General features: G+C 48.3%; 1 non-coding gene across 1 annotated transcript; it reads right to left on the bottom strand.

Moving 5' to 3' along the window:
- Window positions 1–15,185: 15,185 nt before the first annotated feature.
- Window positions 15,186–15,292, bottom strand: LOC122638459. The gene has a single exon (XR_006329452.1). It is a non-coding gene; the product is annotated as a small nucleolar RNA R71 (small nucleolar RNA).
- Window positions 15,293–15,524: the final 232 nt, after the last annotated feature.

Raw genomic sequence — 15,524 nt, forward strand, 5'->3', positions numbered from 1 at the left:
AGAGTTCTCTATACACTTGTATGCTACCCAGTTGGTTGGCGGAAAATAATCTCTCTCAAGGGTTGAGTCTGCAAATTGTTGGGTGAGGGAGAGGTTGTGGGTTCAAACCCCTCCTCTCACATCTTTTTACCTATTTCTTTTCTTTTTTCTTTTTTTGTAGAGATATATATTCTTCTTTTTCTCATTCACTTTCCATTTCCTCTCATTTCCTCTCCTTCTCTTGTCTTTATCCTTCCACTTCTTTCTTTTTTGGCTCTTCTCCCCTACCTTGTTTTTTGTCCGTCTCTTAGTGTGCCCCCCAAGTGTTTGTCACATGTCCTCTCTCATGTCCTCCCTTACCTATTAGCCTTGAGACTTGGTGTCTTGTGGCTTGCCTTTGTGGTGTCTTCTCTGCTGGAGGTGTGCCTACAGTCTTGTCCCTAGGCTCGTGCTTTGACCACCACCCATGCTTGAGCCTTGGCTTTGGCCTGCTCCATCTACTCTTGGCCATGGCCACGCTTGCACCATCGCGCTCGCCTGTAGTCATCGTGCCACATCTACTTGCCGTCGTCGCGCCTGCCTTGGTGTATCACGCCCGCCTTGGTGCATTACGCCCGCTTGCCTATTGTGCCCGCCTGTTCGTCATGCCCGCCTATCGTACCCGCCTATTTGTCACACCCGCGCCTGCCTGTTCGTCACGCCCGACCCGTCGCTCCCGACCACCTTCTCTTGGTCGCGTCTGCCTTGGTCGTGTCCCTGTCTTGGTTTTTGGTGCCTACGATCTGTGGTCTGCGTCTGTGTAGTGTTCAGTGCGTGGCCTTGTTTTGATCAGTGCCTTTGCGGCGGTTGGCGCCTGGTAAAAGCCTATACATTTTTTTTTTTTTTTAGATGACTTTCCCTGATCAGTTCACATGTTGGTGGTTGCAGGTTGACATACCTCTTCGGGCGTTGGAGATTGTTGCTCCGAGTAAGTAGCTTGATCCTTCCTTCTTTATTCATGTCATCTCCCGACGACTCTGATCCGGCCACGGCCCTGACTGAGTATCCTGGGGAGTCTTTATCTGGGTCATCCTCCTCGGCAGGTACCGCCTCGTCATTGTCCTCTCCCCTACTAGTGATGGGGAGGAGGTTCCTAGAGGCTCCTCCTCTGGTGTCAGTAGGGGTCGCTGGGTTCCTCGGGCCTCGATTAGGGATCCTCGTAGTACGTTGGCCCAGACTGCTAGTATCCTGACCGCCTCGAACTTAGTTTCTATCCATCGCGAGTTTCATATCCCTCCTGAGATCGTTCTTCGTGTCCCCGGTCCTGACGACCGTGCCTACTCCCATCGAGCGGACGAGGTCTACCTCTACCGCATTTTCTTTACCTACGGTCTTTGTCTTCCCGTCTCCCGCTTTGTGGAGTTAGTATTAGAGCATTGGTGCCTTACCCCTGGGCAGGTGGCGCCCAACTCTTGGCGGATTATTTTAGGAGTATATGTGTTTTTTGCCCTGGCAGGGCGTGCAACCACTGTTCCCCTATTTTTGTACTTCTACGTTCTGAGGAAGGGGGACGGCGGGTGCCACCACTTCGACTGTCGTGCTCCCAAGGGGGCTCTTATTGCATTTGATCCTACTGTGGGGATTACCGACTCGGTGAAGCGCTGGAGGGATCGCTTCTTCTTTGCCACGGTCCCCCGATGTGCATTGCGGTCTACCTGGGAGGCCATTGATCTCAAGAGGGTGAACTACCCTCTTACGCTGAGTAACTCTGAGCTCGACACCCTCTTGCAGTGTCAGGGACGCGACCCGTTCGACGTTCATCAGTTGGATTCCGAGGCCTTCTTCTTGTGCCTCTGGAAGTTGAGTCCTTGTAAGATTTTTCCTTTTTTGCTTGCATCCATGTTTATCTTCTACTTTACTAGCTGCTTGACTTGTCCTGTGGTCTTGATTTGATGTTGTTATGTAGTGAGTATACGGCCGAACCTTAACGTTTACCGATCCAGTATGCTGTGGAAGGGCCCTTCGGTCGCTCCTCCTGCGAGTGGTTCTAGTTTTGGAGCTGCTGGTGTCGACGTTCCCCTGGTCCCTGCTTCTTCTTCTCTTGCGGTCGCTGGGACCAAGTGGAAGGGTGGTCCGGATTTTTCCAGTGTGACGAGGTCCGGCATGCGTGTCATCCTCCCATGCTCTTCTCCCCCCGTCGTTGATGCTTCAGGGTCTCCTGCTCTGCCTCCCACTGTTGCCCCCCTGGGGCCTTCTTCTTTGCACCCCTCTACGGGGAAGGGGGTGAGTTCTTCTTTGGTCGGCACGACTGTCGATCCCGCAGTCCCTTCGTTGCTGGTGCTTTCCTTGGATCTTGAGGAGGGTGCGACACTATTTGGGCATGGAGTACCACGGGAGTGGTTGGATAAGGGGAGGCTCTCTACTAAGAGTTCAGCCCTGTAGGGGCTTAGTGACGCGTTCCTGGCGCAGACCCTTTATCATAACATGGCCTCTGTAAGTCCTACCTCTTCTTTCCCTTGATCTTTCGTGCTTGTAGCTTTCCCTGTATACTCAATGGCTGTGTTGCTTGCAGGTTCAGCACCGCGCTACGGAGGTAGTACTCCATCTTGAGAGACGTGCTTTTCGGGAGGTTCAGTTGTCCCATCGACTGCAGGATCTGGAGAGGGAGCTCCAAGGGCAGAAGGCGGCTCGGGAGGAGGATACGGCTCATGAGAGGAGCATGACTGAGGAGCTTAGGGTAGCATCCGAGGGACTCAGGGTGGTGTCCGAGGAGCTCCGAGTGTCGTCTACTACGGTGGCTGAGAGTTCGACTAGAGTCCACACATTGGAGGAGGAGGTTCGTGCGTTGAGGGAGAGTCGTGAGGTCGAGCTATCTGCAGCTGGGGAGTGAGTTGTGGCTGAGTTCCAGGAGTCTCGGGCGATGTTAGATTTGTTCCACGAGAGTACCCAAGAGGTATATGAGGGGGGTGTCTGAGATTTGGCGGATCGCATCTTGGAGGAGACCCCTGGTTATGATTTCTCGAGATTCTCTGAGTTTGCCTCAGTGCTGTCTGCGTTGGTTCGAGTTCCTACTGGGGATGGTTTTATGGCGTCTGGGGTGAGTGCTGTCTTTCCTGAGGAGAGCGCGGTCTTGCCCGTGGGGAGCGTAACCTTGCCTGTGGAGAGCGTGGTCTTACTTGAGGAGAGTGTGGCTCATCCCCCTGAGCGTGACATGATGTCTCCTATAGGGTCCGACGTGACTCCTCCCGTAGACGCCCCATGATTTTATATGTATTCTGAACAGTGAACCTTGGGATGCTGAACTTGATTGTAGTTGTGACCTCGGTCGTTTGTAGTTAATGTGTTTTCCTTCTATTTTTCTCCTTGCTACGTAGGACCTTGATGATCTTCAGTCCCTGGTGGTCAGGGGACCTGGGTGGCCTTGTGCCTTATTGGTCATTGAACCTTGGTGGCCTATGGGCCTTGGTGGTCATTAGACCTGGGTAGCCTTGCACCTTATTGGTCATTGGACCTTGGTGGCCTACGGGCCTTGGTGGTCATTAGAACTGGGTGGCCTTGCGCCTTATTGGTCATCGGACCTTGGTGGCCTACGGGCCTTAGTGGTCATCGGACCTGGGTGGGCTTGAGCCTTGGAGGCCTGTGGGCCTTAGTGGTCATCGAACCTGGGTGGCCTTGCGCCTTGGTGGTCATCGGACCTTAGTGGCCTACGGGCCTTGGTGGTCATCGGACCTGGGTGGCCTACGGGCCTTGATGGTCATCGGACTTGGGTGGCCTTGCGCCTTGGTGGTCATCAGACCTTGGTGGCCTACAGGCCTTGGTGGTCATCGGACCTGGGTGGCCTTGTGTCTTGGTGGTCATTGGACCTTGGTGGCCCACGGGCCTTGGTGGTCATCGTACCTGGGTGGCCTACGGGCCTTGATGGTCATCGAACCTAGGTGGCCTTGCGCCTTGGTGGTCATTGGACCTGGGTGGCCTACGGGCCTTGGTGGTCATCGAACCTGGGTGGCCTTGTGCCTTGGTGGTTATCGAACCTTGGTGGCCTACGGGCCTTGGTGGTCATCGGACCTGGGTGGCCTTGCGCCTTGGTGGTCATCGAACCTTGGTGGTGGTCGGCCAACAGGCAGGAGTAGACAAGCGTATCCCAATTTCCAAATATAAATTTCAAATTAAATTTTCAAATAACTCTTGATTGCCGACTCTGCTACTGCTACTTGGCTGACTAGCAACTTTGCTACTCCTACTTGGTTGACTGGCGACTCTGCTACTGCTGTTAGTGTTTCTCTCACTGGTAGTACTTCTTCAGGTGTTCTGAGTTCCAAGTGTGCTCTATCTTCTTGCCCCCCTGAGTCTTCAAGCGGTAGGTCCCTGGACATATCTGCTTGGAGACTATGTAAGGTCCTTCCCAGTTGGCTGATAGCTTGCCTTCTTTCCTTGGCTGGGAAGCACTGGCCCTTCTCAGGACCAGGTCTCCTTGGTGGAACAACCTCTCTCTAACCCTGGTGTTGTAGTATTTGGCGGTTCGTTGCTGGTAGGCTACATTCCTTAGGAGTGCTTTCTTCCGGACTTCATCGATGAAGTCCAGGTTCACCCATAGTCTGTCGACATAGGTGCGCTTGTTGAAGTGTAGGACTCGATGGGACACAATGAGGACCTCGACTGGTGCCAATGCCTCTATGCCATATGCCAGGCGGAATGGGCTTTCCCCTATGGGTGTCCTGACTGTGGTCCGGTACGCCCACAGTACACTTGGTAGTTCCTCGACCCACTTTCCCTTAGCTCCCTCTAGCCTCTTCTTGACCCCTTCTAGTAATGTTCTGTTGGTCACCTCCACCTGACCATTGGCCTGTGGGTAAGCTACCGAGACAGGCCGATAGTCGATGTTGTATCTCTAACAGAATGCCTTGAACTTGGGTTATCGAACTGTTTGTCGTTGTCTGAGACTAGGATCTTTGGTACCCCGAACCTGTAGATGACGTCGTCGCGGATGAACTTCTCCATTTCTACCTCTGTGATTTTAGCCAATGGCTTAGCCTCGACCCACTTGGTGAAGTAGTCGATAGCGACGACCAAGTACTTCCTGTTCCCTGATGCTGCCGTGAAGTCGCCCAGGATGTCCATCCTCCATATGGCAAGGGGTATGGGGTTGAGGATTGATGTCAGTTTGGTGGCGGGTAGATGGGGTATTGGGGCGAACAACTGACACTGCTCGCACTTCCTGACATACTGTATGGCCTGCTCTTGCATTCGTGGTCGGTAGAGTCCCTGTGGAGGACCTTGTAGGCTAGGGCTCGTCCTCCCATGTGGCTTTTGCATATCCCCTTGTGGACTTCAGCCAGGGCGTACTCAGCTCCCTTGGGTCCCAGATACCGGAGTAGTGGTGCTGTGACCCCCCTCTTGTATAGTTCTCCATCCAGGATGGTGTACTTTGCTGCTCTCATCCTGACCTTCCTTGCCTCAACCTTATCCTTTGGTAAGATGTCATTCTGTATGTAGTCAAGTATAGGGTCCATCCAGCTGGGCCCTTCCTCGATGGCATTGACCTGGTTCTCTTGGTATGTTGGTTTGTGTAGTATTTCAATGTACACCACCCCTGCCAAGTTTCGGAATTCATTATTGGCTAGCCTGGATAGAGCATCGGCGGTGGTGTTCTTGATCCTGGGAACGCGAACCATCTCGAACTTCACAAACTCCTCGATCAATGACCGGGCACGTGCTAGGTATGCCGCCATTCGCTCATCCTTTGCCTCATATTCTCCATTCACCTGGTTTACCACAAGCTGGGAGTCACTCCGGATGGATAGGTGTGTGATTTGGACGGCCTTAGCCACCCGGAGTTTGGCTAGCAGTGCCTCGTACTCGGCTTCATTGTTGGATGCTTGGAAGGTGAACCGGAGGGCATACTGGATCCGGATCCCTCGGGGCTGGTGAGTATGAAGCCAGCCCCACTTCCTGTTTCATTACTCGAACCATCCACGAACATCGTCCTCGATCCGCGGTCATGTTCCTCTGGTTCTTCTTCCTCTGGCTCGATCTCAGATAGGGTGCATTCGACGACGAAGTCCGCCAGAGCTTGACCTTTGATGGCAGTCCGGGGTTGGAACCTGATGTCATGCTCACTCAGTTCCACTGCCCAGGCTATGAGTTGTCCGGATACATCTGGCTTGTGGAGTACCTTCTTCAGGGGTAGGTTAGTGAGGACTGTGATGGTGTGGGCTTGGAAGTATGGTCGTAGCTTCCTAGCTGGGATTACTAGTGCATAGGCAACCTTCTCGATCCTTGTGTACCTGGTCTCTGCATCGATCAGAACGTGGTTGACATAGTAGATGGGCCTCTGGACCCTGCCTTCTTCTTTTCAGAGTACTACACTTACAGCGACCAGGGTGGCCACCAGGTAGACCTGTAGGTCTTCATTGGGTTTTGGTTGCCCCAGTAGTGGTGGGCTTTCCAGGTACTCCTTCAGTTCTTCGAATGCCTTTTGGTACTCCTCTGTCCACGTGAAGTCCTTTGGGCTTCTGAGGTTCTTCAATGTTTTGAAGAATGGCAGGCACTTGTTACCCGACCGTGACACGAACCTCAAAAGGGATGCAACCCTTCCATTCAACCTCTGCACCTCTCTGACCGTCTGTGGGGGTGCCATCTCCTAGATGACTTTTATCTTGGACGGGTTGGCTTCTATTCCCCGTACAGAGACCATGAACCCCAGGAATTTTCCTGACGTTACCCCGAAGGTGCACTTTGTAGGGTTCAGCTTCATCTGGTTCCTTCTCAGTACTGTGAAGGCTTCCTCTAGGTCGGTGAGGTGCTGTTAGGCTTGGACGCTTTTCACGAGCATGTTGTCCACGTACACCTCCATGTTGCGCCCAATTTGTTCTTCAAACATTTTGTTGACCATTCTCTGGTAGGTAGCCCCTACGTTCTTTAACCCGAACGGCATGACACGGTAGCAGTAGTTGTCCTGGTCCATCTGGAATGCCATGTAGGACTCGTCACCCTCATGCATTAGGATATGGTTGTACCCTGAGTAGGCGTCCATGAAGCTCAACATCTCATGGCCTGTTGTGGCATCGATCAACAGGTCGATCCTGGGCAGTGGGTACTCATCTTTCAGGCAAGCCTTGTTCAGGTCGGTGTAATCAACATACATCCTCCACTTCCCGTTAGGCTTTGGCACCATGACTATGTTCGCCAGCCAGGTGGGGAATTTCTCCTTCCTGATGAACCCTGACTGGCTCAGTTTCTCGACCTCTTCCTTGATTGCTGCCTGTTAGTCGAGGGTGAAGTTACGCCTCTTCTGCTGGACGGGCTTCCTGGTTGGATCGATGTGCAATCGATGCTCTGCTATGGAGCGTGGTATGCCTGGCATGTCAGAGGTCGACCATGCGAAGACATCCATGTTGGCTTGGAGGAGGTGCCCGAGCTCATTCCTCTGGTTGCTGCTCAACAATGAGCCTATCTGTAAAACCTTGGAGGGGTCGTCCTTACTGAGTGGCCATGGGACGAGGTCCTCCACCGGTTTACCTCTCCTCTCTGTCAGTTCATCTCTCTGGTCGCTAACCAGGGTCCCTAGGCAGAGTGCCATTCCTCGGGTGTTGCCATTGTTCTTCTTTATGAAGGTTGCGTAGCACTCCCTTGCTTTCTTCTGATCTTCCCGGACCTCACCTACCCCATTATCAGTGGGGAACTTCATCTTCAGGTGGAGTGGCGATACGACTCCTCTAAGGGCTATCAGGGATGGTCGCCCTAGGAGGCCGTTGAATGACACCACGGACTTGACAACCATGAAGTTCATCATGATCGTCACTTGTTGAGGGTGTACTCCGAAGGTGACTGGTAACTCTATGGTGCCTCTGATGGAGGCTGTCGTGCCCGAGAATCCATGGAGATAGGTAGGTAGGTTCTGGCTTGAGCTGATCGTCCCTGAACCTAAACTGTCCTTAGGCTTCCAAGGAGAGCACGTCTACAAACGTTCCTGTGTCTATCAGTACCTTGTGTACAGGTCGGTTGGCTACCTCCACCTGTACCACTAGGGCATCCTCATGTGGGAAACTTAGTCCTTCCAAGTCTTCATCCGAGAAGGAGATCACCGTCTCGTTCTTGGCTATCTTGCTTGGCTTCTCTGTAACTCCCATGAACCGGGCATGGGCTTTGGGCTTCCTGTTGGACTCCTACCCCGGTCCTCCTAGTATGGTGAGGATGAAGGCTCCCTTGGTGCCACTAGACTCTGCTACATCTCTCCGCTCTTCTGGGCGGTCTCTCTCTCGATCCGTCCTCCTCTCTTCTCTTCTTGATTCCTCTCTCTCCCGATCACGACCTCTATCTGCTTGACCTAAACGACCATCACGTCTTCTTTTCATGTATTTGTTCAAGCTCCCGACCCTTACAAGGTTTTCTATCTCCCTCTTCAACTGGTAACAGTCCTCTGTATCATGCCCATTCTCCTTGTGGAAGAGACAGTACTTGTTAGGGTTTCGCTTTTCGGGTCCTGCCAGCATGGGTCGTGGCCAACGGATTAGGTCACGAACCTGGATCTGTATAAGGATTTGTGACCTGGTTGTGTTCAACGGCGTGAACTCAGGGCTGCTGGCTCTTTCACTTCTCTCAGGATGACGATCAGTTCTTCCTGATGGGCGGTCGGTCTTCTCCTATCGGCGTTCGATCCTTGACCGCTTGCCTTCCTTACGGTCGTCTGGTGCTAACCTCTTGTTGTCTTACGGCTTGGCCTCAATCACCTTATTCTTGGCTTGCAGTACCTCTGCCATATTGGCGAACTCATTGCACCGCTCCAGGAGCTCCTTTATAGTTCTGGTCTCATGACACGCCAGGTCCTTGATTAGGTCCAAGTCTCTGATGCCTCCCGCCAAGGCTGTATACTGGGTCTGGTCATCCAAGTCTCGAACTTCCAAGGACTCCTTGGTGAACCTGCTGGCATATTCCCTGAGAGATTTCCCAGGGTTCTGTACCACGTTCAGTAGATTGATGATGGTCTTCTTTTGCTTGATGCTGCTCTGGAAGCGGGTGATGAATTGTTCGCACAGCTTCGCGAACGAACCTATCGACCTTGGTTGTAGCCTGGAGAACAATGAAGTAGCTGCACCCTTGAGGGATGCAGGGAATGCTTGACAGGAGACCACTTCCGATCTTCCATACAGGGTCATCATCCCATTAAAATAGTTGTTGTGGTCATTAGGATCTGTGGTACCATTGTAGAGCTCAAAGGTAGGCAACCTGAACCTGGAGGGGAGTGTGGCGGACAAGATCTCCGTGGAGAATGGATGCTGACCTGGTATGGAATGTGTCTCGCCCTTGGTCTGCTTCTTCAACCCTTCCAGCTTCTCGTCCAGGTCACGCAGTCTTTGATCTAGCTCCTCATCTCGTGTCTATCCTTCATGCCTAGCAGGACGTTCATTGCGACCTCATTCCTGTCCTCTCCTTGAAGTTCCCTCCTGCCTTGAGTGCTGATGGGATGGTGAGTGGTCACGCCGTGATGAACCTTGGCACGAAGGTGAGGGGCTCTCCTCCCTGTAGGTTTGGCTACGTGGTGGTATGGGACTTTCTCCCAGTCAACCTTCAAACACGGACCTCCGGATGGATCTCTCCGGGCTTTGCACCCTTGTCCTAGGTGTTGGTGTCCTCCCACACTCTGACCTTACAGGGAGGTCTACCGTCCTTCTGGGATGCTGGGATGGATCCCCCTGCTGGTGTACAAGACTTGCTCGCCCTGCAGCTCTCCCCGATCTGTCACCTCTGGGAGAAGACCTCCTAGGGTTTATTTCTTGTCGTGGTACAGGCTCTGCTCTTAGTGATGACAATGTTCTGCGGCGGTGGGACATGGCCCGCTGCCTCAGGTAGTCTTAAAAGAGCCGCTGTTCATCGAGGATTTGTCTCTGCAGGTCGTTAATCTGACCCATGGTGGCTGGTGCATTGGGGTCAGGTACCACCTCCACCACTACGTCGTTTGCAGGGTCATTGTCTGGCTCGTCGATCGTGACTTGGTCATCATGAGGGATCTCTTCCTCCAGAGGGACATGGTCCTGGCCATTGGCTCTGCGACGAGAGCACTCTGGAGGGGTGATCCGTTCCTTGCAACATTGTTGGTGGAGGTAGTCTTCCTTTGTGGCGGCATTGTATGAGTATAGAAGCGAGCTAGTAGGTATGATGGCTAGGTCGTTCCCACAGACGGCGCCAATCTGTTGCGTCAGGAAATCGTTGGACGGTCCTGCCAGTGCTGTCACCTACAAGGGAACCAAGAAGTCACCAGAGAGAACCGGTGTGGTTCCGGCCTAGGGCTCTTCGATGCCAAAGTCAGATCTCCTGAGAAAATAGATGAATAGTGATTATTCAAGATGGGTTGAGGGTGTGAGATACCTCTTCTTTTATAGTGGTCTATGGCGGAGTGGAGAGTCCCTAGTTGATATGGAGTCTTCTTCGTGGGTGGAGGAGTCCTGAGTAGCAGGTCTCCTCCCTGGTTGGTTGTCTTCTCGTGAGACTTAGTATCCCAGTAGGATTGTCCTTCTTGGTGGATAGATCCTTCTACGTGGTAGATAAGGTCCCTGGTGCTTGAGTCCATCTGGGTTACATAAGTGGTAGGTGATGGCCCAGAGTCCTCGTGGTGGTGTATATCTTGTTGGCAACATCGTGGTGGTGTCATCCAGCTTGTACTTGCACCCTGTCGAGGTCTCAACACCTCAGTGGATGAGGCCTGAGAGGGAAAGATGTCTAGGTGGTCCTTGGCCCAAGGTGGGTGGTGCCCAGGGCGGTTGGCGCCCAAGTGCGGGTGATGGCGCCTAGGGTGTAGCTAGTGTCTGGGTGGATCTCCTGCTGTTAGTGTCCGGGTGGATCTCCTGCTGTTGGTGTCCGGGTGGATCTCCTGTTGTTCAGGGACACGTGGCATCTTCTGATAGGTTGGGATGATTTGTGGTTCATCAGTTAGTATGGCTGAAAGTAATGGGTCTCATGATTTGTTAATTAGTTACGATGATCAAAGGTTGGACATGCTTATGGTTCTTGTCAAGTGAAAGTGACTACAAGTAAGAAAAGAAGGATGGATACATAAGAGAAATCATTCAAGCTGTGTAAAGGGAAAGAAATTGCTACAAATGAGAATGCTAGCAGAAAAAGAAAGATGGAGACATCAAAAGAAATTGTCAAAGAGCAAGCAAATTGGACAGATGATCATAAAAAACATTTTATTGACATCTTATTGGAGCAAGTATGTAAAGGGGCCAGAATAAACACTAGTTTTAGTAGGGATGCTTGGGATATCATTTTAAAGTAGTATGATGAATCAAAGCAAACCAATTATGATATGCAAGAAATTAAGAACTATTATAGGGAGAAGTGCATGGATTACATGGAAATTATTATTGTCAAAAAACAATAGATGGGGATTGTGAGGACAAAGCAGGCATGGCGGGGGATCGTCATGTGTACTCCATCTCATCCCTCTTTGGGGGAGAAGAGAGAGTAGTGAATTGAATATAGGAGTCGCCAACTAGAGGAGGGTCTAGGACCCAAAATTGTAAATGTAATGACTCATGCAACGCCTTTTGGGGACTAGTGGTCTGTTGGTCTGGGTACGGGTCAAGTTACGATCCAGGGAAAGTATTAGGCACCCCAGTCCGCCCAAATTTGCCGATCTTTCTATTACCTAGTTGGGTAGGGATATAACATGCTTTTGGGAAAGAATGTAAAATACAAAGAAGATAAAAAAATAAATACAGGGGAAGGTTGAGAGAACATACCCGGAGGTTTGGCTGCATGGCAAGGATTAGTATACGTGAAGTACGGAAAATAAACTCTAAAATACCTATGATACATAAATGATGACAAACACGGTGCATAACTAGTCATGGAGAAGTGGTAGATGCATGGAAGATAAAAGAAATATCGGGAGTACAAAAGAAGGGCTAAGGCCTAGTTTACATTCATGACATAGAGAATAGATTAAAAATGAAGACATGAAAAGATTCAGCATACAAAGCATGGTGGTGAGCATACTGGATTAAAACTAAGAGGTGCATGAGAAGGGTAAGGGAATTAAAAGGAACGCATAAATTCATGTATAACACATGGCATGAATGAAAGTACGATGAGTCGTAGACTACAGGGGATAGAGATCATAGATTAATACATGCATTCAAGTGAAATACAATAAGAAGGGAGGTGTGATCACCATCTAGAAAGAAGGAGAAGTCTTACCTAGTTGGAGGTAGCTAAAAAACTTGAGTGGTGGTTTCCCTTTGTGACTCAGGAGGTTTGTATGTAGAACAAGTATCGTTGGTTATGATGGATTTTCTTGTCTCCTTGTAAGAAACACTTCGTTTTCAAATACCAAAATCACTAAGTTTGATGACTTTAAGTTATGATCTTGAAGTCTCAAGTATGTACTCAAGAGGCAATGGCTATGGAGCAAGGGACTAAGGACAAAGCAAGGACCACAGACCAAGGACTAAGGAATAATTGAGTAGAGTCCCTCTTCATCGTGAAATAGGTCGTATTTATAGATGTAGACGGGTGTGTGCACTCCCAAATTCGTGTAAAGATGCTAGGTTTGATCCGGATCGTCGGTGAGGCATCAGAACAGGTGTCTTTGCATCGATGGTGAGTGTTTGGTCAAAGTAATGGCTAATGGGATGTGGGAAAGTGGATTATTTCTAAAGGGGATGTTTCTTGGGGCCTAAGAGGGCCAATATACGCTTTCAAGTTGCCAAAATTGGGATTGGTCACGAAAGGAATCGAAATTAGAGTTAAACATGGCAAGTTTGGGCTTCTCAAATTTGCACAGGGTTGACATCGAACCGGGGTCGAGTCGACATCGAGGAGGCGTTAGGTTGACATCGGATAGAGACGTCTCGATGTCGATGGAAGGTTGGGTCGATGTTGACTCGGGGTCTTGGGTGACAAGATTGGTCGATAGTGCAGGCTCTTCTATTGGAGTTGTAAACAGTATTTGCAATGGTACGGGCGTACTAGGAATATTACCGTTGATAGGGAAAGGGTACTAGTAAGAATTTCCAATAGTACGTGATGAGCATATTTTATGTGTGAATTTATCCCTTTATTTTCATCATTTAATTCTAAGAACGGTGTTACTCGAGGTATTTTTCTGTGTTTTTAGGTTTTAGGATAATTTTAGTAGAAGTGGAGTAATAAAGCTAAAAGAGCCAAAAAGAAGAAGATTCAATGAAGATAGGAGCTAAAGACCAGAGCAAACCTATTCGAGTTAAGAGAAGAAGGCGAGGAAAGAGAAAAAATAAAGCATAGGGGCATACTGATAATTTTGATGAATTGAGAATCTTTCAAAAGATATCGGAAATTGGACTTATGCCGTCCGAAATTTAAAATGGTGTAACTTTAATTCTCAAACTGGGTCTATCTGGGGATAGGATGAAAAGATATCATCAAAAGGAGGAATTCGACTAAATTTAAATTTAGGTTGAATTTTAGATTTAAATATTAATTTAAATTCAATTTCCCTAATGTCCCACGGTCTTCTCTCTCCCTCTTTCTCACTAATCCCTTCACGACCTCTCACCCATTCCCACTTCCTTTTAGATTCTCTCACCGATCGTATCTCTTTCCCAACTCTCTTTCACGTGATCCCTCTCCCCCATAAATCCCCCACCTTCACAACACTTTCGGTCTTCTTTTCCCTGACTTGTTTTTTCTCCTTCTTCAGTTTTTTATTTTGATTATTTTTTCTGTTATCTTTTTCTATGGAGTAATTCTGATTTTTGGATTTGGGTGAAATCAACATTCAAGTTAGTGACGTTATTGAAGATTTGAAGATTCAATTACAAGTTTCTACGTTTTTCCATTCCTTTATTTTGTTATTCTCATTGTTAAATCTAGAATTTTTGTTCCCCTTCCCCTTAGTTCATATGTGTAATTTTAGTTCAGGAGTTTTTATTTTTTTTATTGGATGCGACAAGTTCAAGTGATGGTGCTAAAGTGATGGGAGTTGTTTTCATTGGGTTCATGCAATTTCATTATCAGCTAAGTACTTCTATTCTCATGAATTTTCTTAGTTTAATTTTAATGTCTCTTCCAATGCTTCTTTCTTTTAATTTTTCCCTGGCCATGTAATTTCCCCACTTAGGGATATGATGAACCCATGAGAGAAGGAAGAACCAATAGAGTTTATAGCATGATGTGATTCTTGTATAAGCATTAGTAGAATATTATGTGTCATGTCCACATTACTCATGCCATCCGTTTATTGCATGCATAATTGTCTACGTGTCCATATAAAATTCTACTAATGAATGATTTGCCATGATCGTATGCGTAGTGATTGTCATTCATAGGAAACGACTGATTTAGTATCACTTATCTCCTATGTCTTGAATCCGCCATTCATGCCCTCTAAGGGCTATGTTTTTGCTATATCTTATCATTGATTGGACCAATTTCTCTTGGTGGATTCCTTACCCCTAAGTGTTTCTCTCAACCCGTCTACTTTAATTAGTCTATTGCATTCTCTTTAATTAGTCTCTTCATTAGTTTACTACTTTTAATTAAATTTTTTATTTTTAGTCTTTTAATTAGTTTGTCTTTTAATTATTAAATTGGTGTGCTCTGCCTAAGTTGAAATTGGATTAATCACCTCCCTGTGTTCGACCCGTAACTATGATTGACCCGTACACTTACGGTATTACTTTTAACTCAAACAAGTTTTTGGCACCGTAACTATGATTGACCCATACGATTCGGAGTACTTTTGTATTATATTAAAAAAGAAAAAAAAGAAGTTTGTGTTTTATTATTTTGCTTGTTTGGTTTTTGCGTTGCATGAGTGTTTGGATTCGGAATTCTAAGCATCGTTTAGAAAGAGTAGAGAGACCAATCATGGGTGAGGAACAACCTAAAACCCTTCGGGACCGTTTCTATCCCGCTCGAAATAATTATGAATTAAAAACCCAATTCATCTGTCGGCTGCCCAAGGAAATAATTATGAATTAAAAACCCAATTCATTAGTATGCTGCCCCATTTTCATGGGTTAGCTCCTGAGGATGCCTATCTTTTCCTTAGGGAGTTTGAGGAAGTCTGTGTCCTCATTAAGATGCAACAACTTACAGATGATGCTGTAAAGCAGAGATTCATTACTTTTTCACTCAAGGATGGAGCCAAGAAATGGCTTTACAGTTTGCCTAGAGAGTCTATTACTACATGGGATCAATTAACTGTTGTCTTTCTAAAAAATTTCTTTCCTTTGCATAAAACGAATAAAATCAAGAATGACATTCTTCAATTTAGACAAAAACTAAAAGAATCATTTTCCAAACTCATGGAGAGATTCAAAGATTTGCTCCAAGAGTGCCCTCACCATGGTCTTGATACATGGCATTTATGTCAAATTATTTATGAGGGCATTGATTACCAAACCAAGCAATTGTTAGAATCCATGTGCCCATAAGGCTTTACATCATTCACAGATGAAAACGATGCTTGGGAATTTTTGCTTGACTTGGCTGAAAAGACTCAGGAATGACTCAGGAGAGTGAGAGAACAATGACCAATAAGGGTTACTTTGTTGAGGGTTCTGTAGCCGAAGAGGCTCAGTTAG

This window comes from Telopea speciosissima, chromosome 8 (assembly GCF_018873765.1).
Source record: "Telopea speciosissima isolate NSW1024214 ecotype Mountain lineage chromosome 8, Tspe_v1, whole genome shotgun sequence".
Lineage (NCBI taxonomy): Eukaryota > Viridiplantae > Streptophyta > Magnoliopsida > Proteales > Proteaceae > Telopea > Telopea speciosissima.